At 45.5% G+C, this 22,613-nt stretch overlaps 1 protein-coding gene across 2 annotated transcripts in view; it reads right to left on the reverse strand.

Annotated features, from left to right (window-relative positions):
- Positions 1-22,613, reverse strand: part of ADGRL3 (adhesion G protein-coupled receptor L3) — a 643,814-nt gene that overhangs the window by 482,707 nt on the left and 138,494 nt on the right. For both annotated transcript variants that reach the window (XM_069977905.1, XM_069977904.1), the window contains exon 2: positions 21,178-21,287. The gene's annotated coding sequence lies outside the window, so the exon portion shown is untranslated. The remainder of the gene's footprint in view (positions 1-21,177; positions 21,288-22,613) is intronic.

Raw genomic sequence — 22,613 nt, forward strand, 5'->3', positions numbered from 1 at the left:
CTATCTATCTATCTATCTATCTATCTATCTATCTATCGTATAAGTAGGGCCCCAGGACAAATTTTAGGATATATAATGGTAACATAGGTAAGAATTTTCTGTGCATGATAATACAGTCATAGTTAATAACACCAGGAAGCAAATATTATCACCACACTATACACCTTACTGCTATACTGTTATTAAGCAAACCCACCAATATTCCAATACTACCAGTATATAAGTAACAAATAATATCACCACACCATGAGCATGGCCATTACCACCACATAATGACTAATACCACTACACTGTGACTGAATACAATCCACTATATAAAACACTAATATTACCAATAATACGAGTAATACCATCACACCACTACCCTCAGCATACGGTGACTGGATAATACCACTATACTGGCACCAAATAACAGACACTATATAAAGACCAATATTCTCCCAGAACAGTGACCATAGAACACGGGTGTCACACTCAGTCCCTCCAGCTGTTACAAAACTACAGATCCCATCATGCCTAGACAGCTAAAGCATGATGGGAATTGTAGTTTTGCAACACCTGGAGGGACGGGTTTGACACCCTGATACAGAGGTAGATCCCAGCTGTATAAAGGTTCTGAAGACCTTATAAGGGTCTATTTAAACAGAAAGATTATCTGCCAAAGATTTGAAGCCAAAGCCAGAAACAGACTATAAACAGACATCAGATCATAAAGGAAAGCCTGAGATTTTTCCTCTTTTTAAATCCATTCCTGGCTTTGGCTTCAAATCTTTGACAAATAATCTGTCAGATAATCTTTCTGTGTAAACGGACCTTTAGTGATATAGTGCAATTACATCCTGTCACTCACAGTAGGCGTCTTCTCTGCATGAAGAGACGTCCACTTTTCCTTTTCTTCTCCATCTGGCTCCGGCCATCATGAAGGCTTCTCTGGCCAGGACTCCTCTCCACGGGATCTGTCAGTCAGACATTTTAGGCTTCTTGCTCCAGCAACATCCTCATCTATACATCCTTCCATATAGAATACCCCCCCCTGCTGTACATCCCCCATATAGAATAGCCCCCCTGCATCCCCGCATTTAGAATAGCCCCCCTGTGCATTCCCCCATATAGAATAGCCCCCCTGCATCCCCTCATAAAGAATAGCCCCCTGCATCCCCTCATATAGAATAGCCCCCCTCCTGTACATCCCCCCATATAAAATAGCCTACCCTGTACATTCCCCCATATAGAATAGCCCCCCCTGCATCCCCCATATAGAATAGCCCCCCCCCTGCATCCCGCCATATAGAATAGCCCCCCCTGCATCCCCTCATATAGAATAGCCCCCTCCTGTACATCCCCCCATATAAAATAGCCTACCCTGTACATTCCCCCATATAGAATAGTCCCCCCTGCATCCCCCATATAGAATAGCCCCCCCCTGCATCTCACCATATAGAATAGCCCCCCTGCATCCCCTCATAAAGAATAGCCCCCTGCATCCCCTCATATAGAATAGCCCCCCTCCTGTACATCCCCCCATATAAAATAGCCTACCCTGTACATTCCCCCATATAAAATAGCCCACCGTGCAACCCCCCATATAGAATAGCCCTCCCCTGCATCACGCCATATAGAATAGCCCCCCCTGCATCCCCCTATATAGAATAGCCCCCTGAATCCCCAATATAGAATAGCCCCCCCCTGCATCCCCCCAATATAGAATAGCCCCCTGCATCCCCCCAATATAGAATAGCCCCCTGCATCCTCCTCCCATATAGAATAGCCCCCCTGCATCCCCCCCAATATAGAATAGCCCCCTGCATCCCCCCAATATAGAATAGCCCCCTGCATCCCCCTCCTATATAGAATAGCCCCCTGCATCCCCCTCCTATATAGAATAGCCCCCTGCATCCCCCAATATAGAATAGCCCCCTGCATCCCCCTCCTATATAAAATAGCCCCCTGCATCCCCCTCCTATATAGAATAGCCCCCTGCATCCCCCTCCTATATAGAATAGCCCCTCTGCATCCCCCTCCCATATAGAATAGCCCCCTGCATCCCCCTCCCATATAGAATAGCCCCCTGCATCCCCCCATATAGAATAGCCCCCTGCATCCCCCTCCCATATAGAATAGCCCCCCTGCATCTCCCTCCCATATAGAATAGCCCCCCTGCATCCCTCCCATATAGAATAGCCCCCTGCATCCCCCTTCCATATAGAATAGACCCCCTGCATCCCCCCAATATAGAATAGCCCCCTGCATCCCCCTCCCATATAGAATAGCCCCCTGCATCCCCCTCCTATATAGAATAGCCCCCTGCATCCCCCTCCTATATAGAAGAGCCCCCTGCATCCCCACATATAGAATAGCCCCCCCTGCTCCCCCTCCCATATAGAATAGACCCCCTGCATCCCCCAATATAGAATAGCCCCCCTGCATCCCCCTTCCATATAGAATAGCCCCCCCTGCATCCCCCTCCCATATAGAATAGCCCCCCTGCATCTCCCTCCCATATAGAATAGCCCCCCTGCATCCCTCCCATATAGAATAGCCCCCTGCATCCCCCTTCCATATAGAATAGCCCCCCTGCATCCCCCCAATATAGAATAGCCCCCTGCATCCCCCTCCCATATAGAATAGCCCCCTGCATCCCCCTCCTATATAGAATAGCCCCCTGCATCCCCCTCCTATATAGAAGAGCCCCCTGCATCCCCACATATAGAATAGCCCCCCCTGCTCCCCCTCCCATATAGAATAGACCCCCTGCATCCCCCAATATAGAATAGCCCCCCTGCATCCCCCTTCCATATAGAATAGCCCCCCTGCATCCCCCATATAGAATAGCCCCCCTGCACCCCCCTCCCATATAGAATAGCCCCCCCCCTGCATCCCCCCATATAGAATAGCCCCCTGCATCCCCCTCCCATATAGAATAGCCCCCCTGCATCCTCCTCCTATATAGAATAGCCGCCTGCATCCCCCTCCCATATAGAATAGCCCCCTGCATCCCCCCATATAGAATAGCCCCCTGCATCCCCCCATATAGAATAGCCCCCTGCATCCCCCTCCTATATAGAATAGCCCCCTGCATCCCCCTCCCATATAGAATAGCCCCCTGCATCCCCCTCCTATATAGAATAGCCCCCCTGCATCCCTCCCATATAGAATAGCCCCTCCTGCATCCCCCTCCCATATAGAATAGCCCCCTGCATCCCCCTCCTATATAGAATATCCCCCTGCATCCCTCTCCTATATAGAATAGCCCCCTGCATCCCCCTTCCATATAGAATAGCCCCCCTGCATCCCCCCATATAGAATAGCCCCCCTGCACCCCCCTCCCATATAGAATAGCCCCCCCCTGCATCCCCCCATATAGAATAGCCGCCTGCATCCCCCTCCCATATAGAATAGCCCCCTGCATCCCCCCATATAGAATAGCCCCCTGCATCCCCCTCCCATATAGAATAGCCCCCTGCATCCCCCTCCTATATAGAATAGCCCCTCTGCATCCCTCCCATATAGAATAGCCCCCTGCATCCCCCTTCCATATAGAATAGCCCCCCTGCATCCCCCATATAGAATAGCCCCCCTGCACCCCCCTCCCATATAGAATAGCCCCCCCCCTGCATCCCCCCATATAGAATAGCCGCCTGCATCCCCCTCCCATATAGAATAGCCCCCTGCATCCCCCCATATAGAATAGCCCCCTGCATCCCCCTCCCATATAGAATAGCCCCCTGCATCCCCCTCCTATATAGAATAGCCCCCCTGCATCCCTCCCATATAGAATAGCCCCCTGCATCCCCCTCCCATATAGAATAGCCCCCTGCATCCCCCTCCTATATAGAATAGCCCCCTGCATCCCCCTCCTATATAGAATAGCCCCCCCTGCACCCCCCATATAGAATAGCCCCCTTCATCCCCCTCCTATATAGAATAGCCCCCTGCATCCCCCATATAGAATAGCCCCCCCTGCACCCCCCCCCATATAGAATAGCCCCCCCTGCACCCCCCCCATATAGAATAGCCCCCTGCATCCCCCTCCCATATAGAATAGCCCCCTGCATCCCCCCATATAGAATAGCCCCTCTGCATCCCCCTCCCATATAGAATAGCCCCCTGCATCCCCCTCCTATATAGAATAGCCCCCCTGCATTCCCCCATATAGAATAGCCCCCCTGCATCCCCCTCCCATATAGAATAGCCCCCCTGCATCCCCCCATATAGAATAGCCCCCCCTGCATCCCCCTCCTATATAGAATAGCCCCCCTGCATCCCCCTTCCATATAGAATAGCCCCCCTGCATCCCCCTCCCATATAGAATAGCCCCCCCCCATGGCCACATATGAAGGGGTTAAAAAAACAAAAAAAAACAAACAAACATTCTCACCTCACCTCGATCCCCAGCAGCTTCTTCCTCGGCTGGATGTTCGGTCCACGGCGGCAGCTCCTCTCCTCTCTCTTCTCCAGGTCCTCAGCGGCGCGTCAGGGAAGTGACGTTACCGCTGGGGGCCTGGCGGAGGTGGCTGCAGACGTGCCTGCGCGCGGCACGTCTGCGGCCCTCAGCACTTGGGGGGGGATCAGGCGGGGCGGAGACACGCCACTGCAGCCCCCTCCCGCAATCACAGCCCGCTCACCTCGACCCAGCTGGCCCGCTCCTGACGTGCTCCTGCAATCAACGAGGGGCCGATGCGGCCGGCCGCATCGGCCCCACATTGATTGGATTGGAGGAGCACGTCAGGAGCGGGCCGCAGCGGTGATTTTTTTTATCTATTTTTTTTCCATTGTGCGGCCCGGGCTGGTAATCTGGCCAGCCCAGCGGGCATTTGCCCGACTTGCCAGATTACCAGTCCGGGCCTGTTCATGGCTGACATTATCCTACCCTATCCTAATGAGAGCAAATGACTGTATCTAATCCCATTGTGTGTGATACCATCTGCTGGGACTCTGTATCTAATCTTAGATTGTGATACTGTATGCTGGGGCTCTGTTTGATCCCACTGTATGTGATACATCTGCTAAGGTGCTTCTCAGTGGATAGAGGGACACAGCCAGGGAGATGAGGGATGGGCCACGCCCACTTTCTCTCAGCCAGAAGAAAAATTCAAGGGTAACACGTGGGCTTTTTATTTGAGAAATTAAATTTTTTGGCTACTGAAATTATAGTTATGCTTTAAGCAAGTTGGAGGGGAAATTTTAAATTTTATTTTTTTTTGGCAGATATTCCATTTTAATCCATTTTTTTCCTCTAACACAGCAAATACTAACTGAGAAATACCACTCACTATTTATTCTCCTTATTCCAATGTTTCTAGAAACCTATGTGTGGCCGCAGTGCGTCACCTGACTCAACCACAGGCCACAGACATGACAGAAGCCTTGTGTATTTTGGGGGTCTTTTCTTATTTCAGGTTTCAAGTTGACGTTCCCATCGGTACCATTCTGGGGGACATGTGACACTTTTTTATTACATTTTTTATGAGGTGGTCCGAATAAAAAAACACAATTTAGCAGCTGTTTTTCATAATTTTTTTGTATGCTGTTTACTATACGTCATGACATTTTATTGTTATTCATCAGGTCGGTACGGTTACAGTGATATCCATTTTATATAGCTTTTGTTATAGTTTATGGCATTTATACTATATATACTCTTTGTGTCTTGCATATTATAAGACCTGTACTATTTACATTTTTTCACCAATGGAGCTATGTGAGGGTTTATTTTTTGGGGCATAAGCTGACGCTTTTAGTGGTGCACCTTTTGGGTACATGTATTGTATTCATAGCTTTTTTCTTTATTTTTTAGGGGGCGGGAAAAATGTCATTTTGGTTATTTTTTTATTTTTTATGGCATTAATCGGGTGGTATAATTAATGTAACAGGTTAATAGACGGGGTCATTACAGACGCGGCAATACCAAATATGTGTACTTTATTTATAGGGGATCATTTATAAAGGGGGATAGGGAATGTGTATATTTATTTATTTATATTTATTTACTTATTTTAATTATTTATAATGTATTTATTTAATTATTTAATTTATTTGTTTTAATTATTTATTTATGTATTTATGTGTGTGCGTTTTGTGTTTTTTTTTTAATTTACAGGTGTATATATACAGTATCATGCATTACAGCACATGTTGAGTGCTGTAATGCGCTATACTGTATAGTGAATGAATGAGCAGTGTTACACACTGACAGCTCATTCAAACGATCAGACCCCTGCTTCAGTGCAGGGGCCTGATCGGTATATATCATAGTAACCCAGACGCACCAGGAAGCGTCTGGGTTACTATGGTAACCCCTCGAAGTCGTGCAATCTCTCGCGCGGCTTCGGGGGGAGAGTGAGCAAGGGGAGGAAGATCCAGGGAAGGGGGGATTCGGCGCAACGGGCCGGGGACAGAGCACAGGGGGAGATCGGGGGACGGGGACAGAGCACTGGGGTGAGGGAGATCCCACCCCAGTGTGACTCACCCTATGATGCATGCGGGTTATTAGTACCCAGGTGCATAACTTTACATTTATCCACATTGAACCTTATTTGCCAAGGGGACGCCCAAACACTCAGTCTAAGTCATCCTGTAACATCTGCACATCTTCCACAGACTGTACTATACTACAAAGCTTGCTGTCATCTGCAAAGATAGAAATGTTGTTTTTAATTCCATTCTCAATATCATTAATAAACAAGTTACACAGAAGAGGATCCAGTAATGACTCTTGGGGTACACCACTTATAACCAGGGACCATTCGGAGTAGGAATCATTGACCACCATTCTCTGGGTACGATTATTAAGCCAGTTTTATATGGTTGTTTTGCATTGATATTTCCCCTGGGCGTGGGCACTGTCTACCTATTGTTAGACTAGTCCCTACCTACAGGGACTAGGTTGACGCCATTGACATTAACGGGGGTATTTTTCTGCAAGAGGTTAGTTCTAGTGATGAGCGAGTACTAAAATACTCAGGTGCATGTTACTCGAGACGAATATCTCCCGATACTCGAGGGCCGGTTTTGAGTAACGAACCCCATGGAAGTCAATGGGAAACTTAACCATTTTTGCAGGGGACCAAAGTTTGGAAGAGAGAAGGTCATGTGAAAACCTGTCAACCTCAGAAAATGATGGAAACACCATGGAAATGGACAGGAAACAGCAGGGGCAGCATGTATGGAAGCCTCTGAGGCTGCCTAATCGCACCATTATGCCAAATCCTGGGCAACAGCTGTGGGATACAATCTGTTGGTGGCTGCACCTATACACACTCTGTGACACCCCCTTTACACTGAGCAAGCAGTAGCGAACTTAGATATGCCTTGCGTAAGAAATACAGAAATCAGAAAATATAGTAGAGGGCCCACTAGTTTTTAGGGGGCTGTGGGATACAATCTGTTGGTGGCTGCACCTACAGTATATACACTCTGTGACACCCCCTTTACACTGTGCAAGCAGTAGTGAACTTAGATATGCCTTGCGTAAGAAATACAGAAATCAGAAAATATAGTAGAGGGCCCAATAAAATAGTACTAAGCGCTTCTTAGGGGTCTGTATGCAACACCTAATGTCCCCTTTCTGCCAGCAGCCGATCAACACAGTGTGCTGCTGAAATCTTGGTAGCTGCACTGCAAGTCCCAGCCAGCACTCTGTAGTAATACAATTTAACAACGATTTGAAGCCCTTACAAGGGCTGTTTGGTTGTTTCACTAGTATTCCCTGCCTACTGGAACGCTTATTCCCTCCCTCAAGCTCTCCCTGACCAGCAGCAGCTCTGTCCCTAATCTCTCCCAGCATGCATGTGAGCCGGGCCTCCGCGGTCGAGATTTTTATATGGCAGGGTCATCTGATCTGGCAAACCAATTGCTGCTATCGACATGTATGGCTCCCACGTGATCGCAGGATGTACCAAAGAGTGTCCAGCATGTTAAGTGGCTGAGAAAAAGCGCCAAAACGGATGATGAGATTTTCTCGAGTTTCGCGAGATGCTCGTCCGAGTAACGAGTACCATTGAGTAACCTAACACTTGAACTAGTACCAAGCTCGGATGAGCATGTTCGCTCATCACTAGTTATTTCTCTTGCAGCTGTGAGGACCTGACCGTCGGTTCTTCTTGTTCTTTTTTTTTCTTCTTTTCTCTCTGTGCCTCTTCTTTTTTCTGTGTCTTTTCTTTGTTGTGGTCTTTTACCTTTCCCTGAGACTCAACTTTATGAATGCACGGGGGCTTATTGAGCCTCCTGAACGCTGTCATATTACTTATTCTATGCTTCACCAACACATTCATATTCTACTTCTTCAGGAGACAGATTTTCAGACAAACCATATTCCAAAAATGCGATCTCCTCATTATCCTTATTGCTTGCATAGCTCCTATCCGGGTTCTAATTCACTAGGTGTCTTAATTGCATTTAAGCACTTAGACCTGTGCATGCAGGCATTGGTTGGTGACAGGTTCACCCACCCTTACCCGCACTGCCTTATTTATAAAGATGGCTGGACCATAAGAACAACGATGCACTTTGCCCCTCTGCAATTTTGTCTTGCACCCCCTCCTGATAGTATGTAAGCTTATGCATGCGAGCAGGGCCCTCACTCCTCATGTATGGATAATTATATGTATATCTGTAATGTCTATTTTTTGTCTATGTATGTACCCCAGAATTGTAAAGTGCTGCGGAATCTGTTGGCGCTATATAAATAAAAATTATTATTATTATTATTAGTAGTAGTATTTTTATGTATGAAATTATGCTTGTGAACTTGTTTTCTTTCCCCCTCCCCTTCCTCTATGTAGGTGGGTTTGGCGGATTTTTCTTTTAAACTCTGCTACTGTTACTATCCTATATGCAGATTGTTCTGAAGAAGGGAGAATTTCTCCCGAAACCTTATAACTCTGTGCCATATCTCTACATCAGAGAACTGGGTTGCTTCAGACATAGTGCTGGTTTACATATATACCTCCAGCCTTTTTTTCATTTGTTCTTTTCTCATGTATATGGCCCCCCTGTTTGGAGCATCCCATTGTGAGGTATCTCCAGCTTTTACAGTCTCTGACAGTCACTCCACAGTCGGGTGTCCCCCAGAATTAATACCCCAGTTGAAATGATATGCTACGAGCCCTAGGGGCTAAAAGGTGAGCCTACCACTAGGTGTTTTCTAATGTCCTATCTTACGGTATCACACGAGGCGCCTGTGCCCTTGTTAACCTAACAGACATCAAGTGATAATTGTGACAATGCCTATGGGCCGGGTTACCTCTCATTGGTTAACTAACCACGCCCACAGATCACGTGACCCTGTCACAGCTGGAAGGAGAAGAAGAGGAGCGTGTCAGAGTGGACCTGAATAGAAGCTGATTTCATCATCTGAACGGGAGAATCGTTGTGGCAAACTGAGGAATGGTGCAAGAACAAAAATAGAAGCATATTACAGAATGCTGGTAAGTATGCTGTTACAATTTGTTAATTAATAAAAGCTTTGAAGAGAATAACCCTTTAAAGGACAACTCCCGCAAATTTTTTTTAGCTTATTTAACACACATTACAAAATAATATAACTTTGTAATGTGTTTAAATAACCAATCTGGCCCCCTTCCCCCAATTACGGTCATCACCGTCCTCTTCTCCCGGGCGCAGTCTTGTGACGACAAAGTCAGCTTGCTGAGCTTGCTGGAAGCCATGTGATGCGCTCCAGCCAATGAAAAGGCTGCCGGGGCGCAAGCGCACTGGCAGCCTTTTCTCTCCCATAGACCCGGAAGCGAGGGAGTTCCGAAGACGGCGATCGGAGGTGACGGAGACGTGGACGGCGGGCGATTCAAGTGGCGATAGTCACCGGAGGGATAGTGAGTATGGTGTGTATGTCTGTGTTTTTATTTTTCCAGGTCCCGTGGAAGTTGTCCTTTAAGGTCCCTTTCACATATCAGCATCCGTAATTGCTGACAGTATAGTACCCATTGATTTCAATGAACACTTACAGTTTTATATCATGATAACAAAAAATATAAATTTCAAAATTGCTTTATTTCACATCTCCTAATGAAAGATTTTGAAAGCTATAACGACAGTGAGACTTTAAAGTTTTGTATGGAAAATTAAAAGATATATCCAAAATTACAGCCGGAAAAAGCAGCTTATAGGAAAGGCCGAGAGATTTTAACAAAGCTTTTTTGACTGTTTTGTTTGTTCTAAGCATTAACCATAACAGCCATTGCTTTTCAAAAATCTTTGAACATCAACTGGAAAGGAGACCTTGATGGCATTGGGAGAGGACAAGTAGGCTAGATGTTGTTGGGTATGATGTTGGGAGATTATTAAAGGAAAATTTCTGACAATGCCTTCCAAAAGTTAGAAAAAAAGGCACTAGACCTCCTTAATAAAGCTGTTATGGATAACGTTATTTCTAGAGATGAGCAAGTAGTAAAATATTTTAAAGCTCGAAATTCAATTAGAATACACAGTGATGCTCAACTATTCCATATATCGAACCCCATTAAAGACAATGGGAAAACAATGCTCGTTTCTTGGAAACCTAAAGTTGACCACTTGAAGATCACCAAGACTATAATGACAGCTTTAGAAAATGATGCAAATACCTCTGGAATGCAACTGGGAAAGCAGGGAAGCAGTATTAAACCACTATCAAAGGTAGCGGTATTAGCGGTCCCCGGCAATATCCTGCTCCCTGTATTAGTTTTAAGATTTAAGTTAATAGATTTAATAAAAAGAGCAAAAAGTAATTCTAATATTTATATTTTTTATTTACAATAGCAAAACTGAAATGAAGAGCTCACAATTTTTCAAAATTGTAACTTGGTTTAAGAGCATTGCTTTAGTGTAAGAGCTGCCTGCACTGGGTGGGAGTGGGGGAGGGGTATGTTCTGCATAGCATGGTCTACAGCACAGTACTCTGACCCAAGAAATCTCCCTGACCTTCTAAATCATAGCTGATCCACTTCAGACTGGGGCTTACATCAGGGGACAGGGGAGGCAATCTCTTCATCGCTTTAACCCATCTCTCCCCAGAGTGCTGCTAAACTGTGCCCACATATGTCCTGCTCATTCCTTCATGCTCCCTGCAGTGTCTGTCAGCCCCTGTGTTTCTCATCCTCTCCATTCCTGTTATAATGCGCCTGCACTTACACTCAGCCATTCACACTGCTGTAAAGGAAAGTTTCTGAAACTGTCCTCCTGCATGACTCTGTGATTCTCACTTCCTGATTGGTCCATGCTGAACACCCCCCCCCCCCCCCCATCCCCATTGCTGCCATGTGACCACAAACACCTCTGGCAGCAGCCCTGCTTCTTTATTCTAGCCTGTTGTGCTATGTTACTGCATTATAGGGATATGCAGTTCCTTATATTTGAGATGTGGAACCAACTGTCTGCAGTTCAATGTTTTCTAATGGGAAAATTTGCTTTGATTTTAAAGTGATTTGGATTACAAGCACAGTCCTGGAACAAATTATGCTCGTAATCCAAGGTACCACTGTATTATTTATATATTTATTTATTTAGTTAGTTAATTACAGTATATTTAATTAAAACAGCATTTTTTCATTTCAGTTTTGCTATTGTAAATGAAAAATATCAATATTAGAATGAAAATTTGCTGTTTCAATTAAATATAGACTATAACAGGGAGCAGTATTAATGTTGGGGACTGCTAATACCGCTCCCTGCAACAGTTCATATTTAATTAAAACAGACAGGAAATAAGACAGGAAGGGGATTCCGTCTATTCCATTATAACCCCCAACAGGCTGTGGAAATGCACAATGCATTTCCACTGCCTTAAAGTGTACCCCTAGTATGCCGAAAGGTCGGGTCTCCATGGACCCGATATCCATGGAAACCCCACCTTCAAGATCAGCAGAGGTCCTGCCACTGATACGGAGGGTCCCATGGGTCTGGGGGGTCCTACTCACCCTCTCTTGGTCTTCTTTCTTGTTAATGGCTGCTCAGCCAATCAGCCGCTGGTTGGCTGTGCAGACATATCAGAAGCCAAAGCTCGCACACTGAGCTCAGTGTGCCAGGCTCCAGTGAAGAGAGAAGAGTTGGAGGAAGAGTTGGAGCAGATAAGTTAACCCCCTTCCTTGCTGGCATGGGTGCAGTGTGAGATCAGTCTGGCCCCCAAGGGGTTAAGTGTGGATGCAATCAGTGATCTGTAAAGATGCTGCATACTGTAAGGTGCAGAAGACCTGTCACAATGATGTGAGTTCTGCTCCTGTTTGTTTTTTTGTATGTTTCTCTATTTTTTTTTTCAGATATTGGTATCTAGATGATTATATCGGAGTTGGTGGACTATGCCGATGACCAGCAGTTTTCGGGATTAAAAAAAAAAAAAAAAAAAATAGTCAATGAGGGGTGTGGGGGTGTTTTTATTTTAAGTGACAAGTGTTAGGAATGTGACTTTGCGCTCCTCGGTCTGTGCCGGGCGGCCGAGGAAGCGCTGAATTTCTGTCTGTGTTTGCATATGAATTGTGTCTGAACTGTGTTTTACTTTTCAGCCACACCTGCCTTGCCTGTTAGACTTCTGGCAGTGCAGGGGTTACTGCACTGCTAGGTCTTTTCAGCTGAGCTTGGTGCTGGGATCAGGGCTGCTCCAAACAGCTGCTGGACCTAAGCTCTGATCCTGGATAAAAAGCAGTCAGCTCCTCATTTCCCTGCTGGCTACTAGTTGTTACTAGTCCCAGCTCCCCTGCTCCTTTCCCAGCGTTCCCTGTCCTAATCCCCTTGCTATTGCTCTGCCCGTGTTCTGACCTCTTGCTTGACATTTGACTATCCGCTCTCCTTCTGATTTTGTACTGCGTTGTCTGTTTGGTTTTGACCCTGCTCGTTGACTATCCTCCATTGTGTTTTGTTTGTCTGTCTACGTTTTGTGTATTCACCTACGCAGTGTAGGGACCGACACTGTGGTTGTCCGCGACCGTTTAGGGTCGACCGAGGCAAGTAGGTAGGTGACAGTGGGTGGGTTCAGATCTAGGGCCCACTGTCTCTTGTCTTGTCTACGCCTGCCAGCCCTGACAGAATAGCCAGCCATAAAAAAAAATAATAATAATAATTTTTTTTTTGCAGTCACCTTGCATCATGGACGCCATGAAGGCTCTGGTTAACCAGATGCAAGGTACGAACACGCTGGTTCAGAACCTTGCTGAGCGCATCCAGGAGCAAGAAACTGCACCGCGACAGGTGACCATGACCACCCCTCTACCTCTAGAAGCTCCTGTGCAGCTCCCTAAAAAGTTTAAGGGAGACAGGAGGAGTTTCCGAACATTTAGAGAGAAGTGCAAATTTTTTTTTTAGTTTGCGCCCCTGCTCCTCTGGAGGTGAGGACCAAAGGGTGGGCATTATTATGTCCCTCTTGCAGGGTCCTCCTCAGGAGTGGGCTTTTTCATTGTCCCCTGGATCCATGGAGTTGACCTCTGTGAATCAATTTTTTGCTGCCCTAGGGCTATTATATGATGACCCAGACCAGGCTGCAGTAGCAGAGCATCAGCTTACTTCTCTGAGACAGGGTAAGAGACCTGTAGAAGAATATTGTGCTGAGTTCCGGCAGTGGTGTGTACCATCCGGCTGGAACGATCCAGCTCTGCGTTGCCAGTTCCGGATGGGGTTGTCGGATCAGCTTAAAGATCTATTGGTAGTGTACCCTACCCCTGATACTTTAGAGGGGACCATGACATTAGCCATACGGGTGGACAGACGACTCAGAGACAGACGCAGAGAGAAAGACACCCCTGAATCTTCTAAAACCCTGTCCTCTGCTGTTTCTACTCCTAAGTTAAGTCCTTCTGTTCCCCGATTGCAAGATGAACCCGGGGTTGCGGATGCCAAGATTAGACGGGCTTACCGCCTACAACATAATCTCTGCTTGTACTGTGGACAGGCCGGACACCGGGTGAGGGAATGTACCTCCAGACCAGAACCACCTCCGGAAAAACTCCAGCGCCTGAGTGACGATCGAGGGGGTCACTCAGGTGCCCAGGTACCTCTTGAAAAGAAAAACAAATTAATGTTGCCTATTTCTTTGTTTTTGGGAGACAAATCTGTTTCTGGTTACGCTCATGTGGATTCGGGGGCCTCGGCCAACTTCATTAACTCTGCATTCTGGTCATCTCTGGGAATATGCCCGCTTCAGTTTAGATGTCCGTTGACTATTACTGGTGCTGATTTTACACCCCTGGCCCAGGGGAAAGTCAGGTACATTACTCCTTCTATGGAGGTGCAGGTTGGGTCAGTACACAAGGAGATTCTTGATTTTCTGGTCATGGATAACTTGTCTTCTGACATAATTTTGGGTCTGCCCTGGTTGGAACAACATAATCCTGTATTTGATTGGTCCACTAAGGAGTTGATTAAATGGGGTTCTAAGTGTTCTTCTCACTGTATTGCATTAAATGTCAAAGACTGCTCTGCTATGGAGGGAGAGATTCCTGAGTTTGTAGCTGACTTTGCCGATGTGTTTGATGAGAAATCTGTGGAAGTTCTGCCACCGCACCGTCCGTACGATTTTGCTATTGATTTGATTCCAGGGTCCAAGTATCCTAAGAGGAGAATTTTTAATTTGTCCAGACCCGAGAGGGAGGCCATGCGAGAATACATCCAGGATAGTCTTCGCAAAGGTCATATTCGTCCCTCTTGCTCTCCATTAGGTGCTGGTTTCTTTTTTGTGGGGAAGAAAGATGGTGGACTTAGACCCTGCATAGATTACCGTGAACTTAATAAGATCACCATTAAGAACCAGCACCCCCTTCCTATTATTTCGGATCTGTTTAATCAGATTGTGGGTGCTCAGTGGTTCTCCAAGATTGATCTTCGTGGGGCCTACAATCTGATTCGAATAAGAGAAGGGGATGAATGGAAAACTGCCTTCAACACCCCTGAAGGGCATTTTGAATACCTAGTCATGCCCTTTGGGTGAAGTAACGCGTCGGCAGTTTTTCAGCCCTTTGTAAATTATGTCTTTCGTAAATATCTTGGTCAGTTCCTGGTAGTATACCTGGACGACATCTTTTTTCCCAGCGTTTCCTGTCCTAATCCCCTTGCTATTGCTCTGCCTGTGTTCTGACCTCTTGCTTGACATTTGACTATCCGCTCTCCTTCTGATTTTGTACTGCGTTGTCTGTTTGGTTTTGACCCTGCTCGTTGACTATCCTCCATTGTGTTTTGTTTGTCTGTCTACGTTTTGTGTATTCACCTACGCAGTGTAGGGACCGACTCCGTGGTTGTCCGCGACCGTTTAGGGTCGACCGAGGCAAGTAGGCAGGTGACAGTGGGTGGGTTCAGATCTAGGGCCCACTGTCTCTTGTCTTGTCTACGCCTGCCAGTCCTGACAACAAGTGACTTTTTTTTAATTCAAATAAATAAAAAAAAGTAACTTGTGTTTATTTCTTAAAAATTACCCCAGTACCCAATCCCACCAGGGGTACTGGGAAGAGTCGGGTGCCAGTAGTCCCGGAGCGACAAAATTAGTGCTCCTGGACCTAGCGGTAGCAGGCTGGTATTTACCTGTTGAAAGACAAGGATCAGCCGACATCGGTGCATGTCAGATGATCGTTGCCTTTTAACAGTAGCTATAACACCAAGTGATTATAGGCCAATTGGTCAAATCCGTCTGATAATCGTGTGGTGTAATAGGGCCTTTACACTCAAAAATATCTTAACCCCAAGACATTTACATTTTTGCATCTCAAGGTGGATTCACCCAGAAATATAGAAATACTTGCAGCACTTATCATACAGGAACATACTACCATTATAGAAGCACATATATATATATATATATATATATATATATATATATCCCCTATTGTTAGTACACCTTTGACCCATGTCGATAGACCTCTCATTAGCCAGCCAACTGCACTGCTCTGCACTGAAGAGGGGCAACAACCCAGAAACAGCTGTCTGCAGATGGGAAATATTTCCTTTTGGAGAGATTGTTTGGCATGGCATAAAATCCCCAGTCAATGTTCTAAGACTCCTACATTGAGTGAGACTTGACATGAAGGGACATCTCTTTGCTAAAGAGATGTGAGAGCTATTTTGCATATCCTTTCTTCCCATATTGTGATCAGACACCAGGTACACACAGACACCCCGAATACTAAACGATACAAACAAAACACATGAAAGCTGCCTCCTAAACTTTATAAGGGGGGAGATTTATCAAAAGGTCTAAAATTTAGACTGGTGCAAACTGCCGACAGAAGCCAATCACAGCTCAACTTTCAGCTCTGGTAAATAAAAGAAGAGCTGTGATTGGTTGCTGTTGGCAGTTTGCACCAGTCTAAATTTTACACCCTTTGATAAATCTCCCCCTATCTCTTCATCTTCAGAAACTCCATACCCATTACTACACCAGTAGCTGTGATGCTGCCAGGACCAGGGCCGTATTAACAGCTGCTGCTGCCCTAGGCACTAAACCTGAAGACGCCCCATCTTCACTCACCAATTAGCATCATGATTTTCTAGATTCTGAACATCATATTTATATCTAATCAGTCTTAGGCCGCCTTCTCACATTTACTGTACGTCACCACATGCAGACGAAACCAGATCCTCATGCTGTAACCAATAGGCGTATGGCCAATAATCCTGGTAACAGCGCATGACTACTGGAGAAGAAATGGGAGCCTGGTTTCGACCACATACATTTCTTTACATGTAGAAACATTGTCTGAATCTCCTTTTTTATGTTTTTTTACTGCTTAAAATATAAACAAATTTCCACATTGAATGAATGATTACAGCGGTCTGCATATTGTCTGAGGGAATTCTCACCACAGGATTGGTAGATTGGTAAGTAACAGCTCCAGGCCTCACATTTACCACCGCCACACCAGACCTGAATAACACCACCATACCAGACCTTACCAATACCACCATAGTCCCATTAAAACCACCCTCGAAAAGACACCAGATTTACTGGCAAGTCTGAATGGGAGGTAGGAGACAAAAAAAAAGGTTGTTTTCTTCCCCCTGCTCCCTGGTGCTGCCCTAGGCTTGGGACCACTGGTGCCTAGTGGTAAATACAGCCCTGGCCAGGACTATTGGCATTATTGAGCGCCTACGGGAGCCATTTCGGACACATTTAGGATGGCAAATCTGGAAATGTGAACTAAATATGAAACATGCTCATGGGTGTTACTGCTCCCTTTGCCCCAACATCCTAGTCTAATCATGGTTAGCCTCTCGACAATGGTTCCACATTTGTCAAATTGCCTGAGCCAAATACTGTCTCGTATCTCCCACGGCGACCAATCATTTGTTTTTGTTTTAAATCTTTAGAGCTCAATAGGATAGAAACCTGTGATTGACAGGTAACCTGTTAAATCTAAGCCAATGTTTAGAGGGACATTCCTATTGACCAGAGGTTTGGTAACACACAAGTGTCAATTAGGACTGGGCTACATTGAGACTTGCTACTGATCATTTTGTCACATGTAGGCTGGCCTTACTTCTAGGAGAAATAACAGAAGACGGGAGGGAAACAGAATTCCGTCTCTTGTATCTCATTGACGGTACAATTATTTTCTATAACACACATATTAGATGACATCTTCTCTGATCGCAGTTTTTGACTTCCCCTTTTCTTTGCCATCTCGCCAAGACTTATCCTTAGAGGGGTTATCCGGCGTTAGGACATTTTTTTACATAATGCATAACAAACATGTTATTCTTACTGAGTGCAGCTACTGCTATTTCTCGGGAGTGACAGCCCCCTCAATCTATTCACTGGCTGCGGGGCTGTCCCGTCTCAGTGATTAACTGAGCAGGTGGTCACTTACAAGATGAGTTTGAAATAGTGGCGGCTGCAGTCAGCAAAGGACACTGGAAGAGCATGAAGAGGTAAGCATAACATGCTTGCTATGTTCTCTACCAGCAACAAAAAATAGAACAGCGTTCCATAGCACAGGTCAGATTGAATAATTAGGTAAAGGCAACAGTTTAAATCTCTTACCTATTGGTGTTGTACAACACAGAAGCACAAGACTCAATTAGGCATGTAACACGGACTGCAGCCACTCCCCAGGTATTTCCAAACAGGGATAGATATCAGACAAAACTCCTCCACTCCACCCTGAGGTTCTATCGGGTGCAGGTCCAGGACACAGGTAAAACAGGTTTCAGTTTAAAAACTATGGGGGAGATTTATCAAAGGGTGTAAAATTTAGACTGGTGCAAACTACCCACAGCAACCAATCACAGCTCAGCTTTAGGCAGTGCTGAAAGGAAAGCTGAGCTGTGATTGGTTGCTGTGGGCAGTTTGCACCAGTCTAAATTTTACACCCTTTGATAAATCTCCCCCTATGTATTTATTTATTAAATAATTACAGTTTTTATACTGAAACCTTTTTTACCTGTGTCCTGGACCTGCACCCGATAGAACCTCAGGGTGGAGTGGAGTTTTGTCTGATGTTCTCTACCAGTAGAGCATTATATAAAACCCCTTTAAGGCTATGTTCACACTATGTAAAACTACGGCCGTAGTTCTCGCCGCAGAACTACGGCAATAGTTTTGAGGGGTGGAACATAGCCTTATTTTCAATGGGATCCCAGCCGGAGTGAACACACAACGTATGCGCTCCGGCCGGGATACCATGGGGCGCCGGAAAAAACTGACAGTTTTCTGCGGCCGGAATTCAGTGAATTCTGGACGCAGAAAGACCTGTCAGTTCACACAGGGAAGCAAGCGGCTCCGGCCGCTTGCTTCACTGTGGGTTATGGGAAGCTCTGATGCGGGCATGCGCTGATGCGCCCGCGGACGGAAAGATCACCGGCTGAGGTCCCGGAACGGCCGGGTGTTCACGTAGTGTGAACATTGCCTCATACTGAAGAGAGGTTAATTAAAACTGAGGCATCTTTGACCCTTCAATTGTGAAACCAACACAACCCTTTATAGTAGTTTAATGCACACCCTTTACCCCTGAATAAATGTATAACAGACATCTAAATGAACTTATACCCCAGAACCCTGAATAAATTAATTCCCAAGACCCTTGAAAAAATTCATACCGTACACCCTCAATTCATACCCCAAAACCAAATCCTAAATAAATTGCAGACGGTAGTCACTGCTGGCCTCCACCACCATTCAACTCCAAATGTATAGAATTCACAACAGGACTCCCCATCCCCCCCTTCACTCCATCAGTCCCAACCTAGACAGCCAAAGCTTGATACAAGAGGTCAGACGATGAGACTGAGCTCAGTGACGTAGCACTAGTAAACCAGCCCTCACACAGTCTTTCTGGGATCTGCCTCATGCTCACCTAAGGATAGCCAATATAGTTATAAAATTATACGTTGCATTGCTGTCTATGGGTTCCCGGCCGGAGCGTATACACATAGTATACGCTTCGGCCAGGATCCCTAGCGGCATGGTAGTTTTCTGCGGCCGCTATTAAGGGTGCAGAAAACCATGTCTGTGCACACTGTGAAGCGAGCGGATTCGGCAGCACGCTCCATAGTGTGCAGTGGAAAGTTCTGATGCAGGCGAGCACGGATGCGCCCACATCAGAACACTGCAGCACGAAAGATCATCTGTCCGGTACTGCAGTACCGGACCGGATGATCTTTTCAGAGACTGGACGTTCCGTGACCCGGCCGGGTCACAGAACGCCCGGTCTCTTACAGCATGTGAATATGGCCTTAACTTGCCTCTGTCTGTAAGACTGCATCAGGGTGCCACACAGACACTGTTCATTTAACCATGTCTGGATGGGCAGCCCCCACAGTGTCACACAAAAAACACCTTTGTCATGCAGCTCACACAGTAGTCTCCAGCAGCCAGCAGCAGCAATGTGCATGTCTGCATGTCTCTGCAGTTGCCTCAGTCAGTGTTTAAACATAAGGCCAAGACAGGCAGATTGGACTGACTGAAATAATAAGTGTGCCTCAAGAATATGCCTAGCCGGCAGACTTGTCATGTTGGTTGCCTTTTTGTAAGTGTGGTTACAGTGGGGTAATAAGGTAATCAGCAAATATAAAAGAGGAGAATCAGCAAATATAAGAGAGGAGAAACCTGATGAGAAGAAATCTGTTATTTACTTTTCTACAACCAGTGACAGAAGTAGGTGCCGTCAAAACGATTACTGCCAGCTGCTTCCGGCTGTTCATTGTGCATATGTCAGAGTTATGGCTCTGCCAAACAGGCGGTCAGTGAGGTTGCCAGACATCAGTACTCTTTTCAACAACAATTGATAACCTATCATTTTTTTTAATCAGTTAACTATTGTTTCTTATCTGAGAAAGCTTTTATTGCAATTAATATTTACTTCCAGGATTCATTTTAGTAATATTCTAGTTACAAACCACTGTTAGTCTATGTCCTCACCTTGGGAACATAGCAGGGAAGGGCAGCAGGGATGGTGATCAATAATTGTGGCGATCAATATTACGAGACAGGTGCCTTTTCCCTTATTTTCCCAAAGTTGAAACATACCCTTAAAGGGGTACTTTTTCTTTCAAATTAACTGGTGTCAGAAATTTATATAGATTTATAATTTACCTCTGTTTAAAAATCTCCAGTCTTCCGGTACTTATCAGTTGCTGTATGTCCTGCAGGAAGTGGTGTATTTTTTCAGTCTGACACAGTGCTCTCTGCTGCCACCACTGTCCATGTCAGGAACTGTGCAGAGCAGGAGAGGTTTTCTGTTTCAATATATTTTATTGAATTTGGTTTTCTATGGGGATTGGCTACTACTTTGGACAGTTCCTGACATGGAAAGAGGTGGCAGCAGAGAGCACTGTGTCAGACTGAAAAGAAAACACCACTTCCTGCAGAACATACAGCAGTTGATAAGTACTTGAACACTGGAGATTTTTTTTTTATAGAAGTAAATTACAAATCTGTACAAACTTTCTGACACCAGTTAATTTAAAAGTAAAAAAAAAAAAATCCCTTTAATCCCTTTAACCTGCTGAGGTTTATTAGACCAGGGCTAAGATTGACCCTTAGGGGGCATTCACACAATCCATAAATCATGGATGCTATAGAGCATGAAGCTGCGGGCCAGCATCAGGAACTCCCAGCATCATGTATTATTAGATTTCCGTGAGCTCCGAATCTTTTCAAATCATCCTACTGTACTGATGCTGGCCCTCAGCTTTACACTCCATAGCATCCTTCCCCTTTCATATAAGGAAAACAAAAAACACAATGCAGCATGGCAGATTTACACTTGCCTTTTAATATCAGCAATCCTCTGGTGTGTGCATTCGGGCATTTAGTGGCATAGTGTGGTTTATTATCCATTCATCGATATTGCATGGTGGCATGACCACTGAAAAGCCATCTGTATAAAAAACAACAAAAAAAACTTGTTTCAGACACAATGCAATATTTTAACCCCTTCCTTCCCAGGCCACTTTTCATGTTTGCACTTTTGTTTTGTCCTCCTCATGTTGAAAAGGCCATAGTGTTTGTTTTTTTTTACCTACAGACCCATATGAGCCCTTATTTTTTGCGACACCAATAGTACTTTGCAATGGCAGTCTTCATCTTTCCATAAAATATGCTGCAAATCCAAAAGAAATTATTTGAGCAGTGAAATTGAAAGTGAGGGCGGGGGGGAGAGGGCAGGGGGGTGTTCGTGTTTATGTTGTTTTAAACAAGTTTAAAAAAGTCTCTGGAGTACCCTTTAAATAAAGGAGAGGAAAAGAATCCTCCCGTGACACCTAAGTTAATTGGGAGGCCCGCTATATTTTTCTGATGAAGCATCTTGTGTTAGGGTTCAAACACACAGGGTGGATTCGCAGCGGATTTCTCGAAATCCGCTGCAGATCCCTGCCCTGTAATGTCTATGGGAAGCCATGCTCGCAGCGAGATAAACATGCCGCTCTGAGTATTTCAGGAGACTGCCCGTCCTCCCCCGACGGCCAGAGCACATTACCTGCTCCGCTATCTAGCTTGCTTTGGGGGTTCCCAGCTGGATGTCCCACTCAGCCAATCAGTGTGCTGCGGCAGGACTAATTCAGTATTTGTGTATAGAGATGTGACATTGTTCGTGTCGGCTGATCGTTGTCTTCTGTTATATGAGAAGATTATCGGCCAAATAATTTAGTGTAATAGGGCATTAAAATGGTGATGTCACAAACCAACTCCCAGAGCTGTGGCTGCTGGACAGGATGATGGCAGGGAGACACTGAGTGACACAGGACACTGGAGGGACACTGAGCATCCCTCTGCCATCATCCTCTCCAGCAGCCACAGCCCGCACAGCTCAAGGAGTCTGGTTGTGACATCACCATTTTATCCAGAAAGTGAAGGCTTGATGCAGTAGTAAGTGCAGGGAAAAAAGAACTTTATAAGCATTTCCCGTATTAAGTGCATATTAGTGATTTGTGTGACTTTTGGGGGGCAATACAATTCTTGATTAACATTTTTTGCAGGACTTTTTTAATTTTATTTTTTTTTTATTTTACTCAGCAATGCGGAAAAAAAAAACTAAGCCATCTTACTCCGAACCCTCCAACCAATATTTCCATATTCTGAGGTGACGCCCCCAAGCCTTCTCAGATTTTTTAGCCAGAAGACCCTCATAATTTTCCACCCTGAATACCAGCGCCTTCCATTCCTGCGAAGCAGGTGGGTTGTCATCGATCCATTTTCGTACAATCAG

Source organism: Dendropsophus ebraccatus, chromosome 7, assembly GCF_027789765.1.
Source record: "Dendropsophus ebraccatus isolate aDenEbr1 chromosome 7, aDenEbr1.pat, whole genome shotgun sequence".
NCBI classification, from domain to species: Eukaryota; Metazoa; Chordata; class Amphibia; order Anura; family Hylidae; genus Dendropsophus; species Dendropsophus ebraccatus.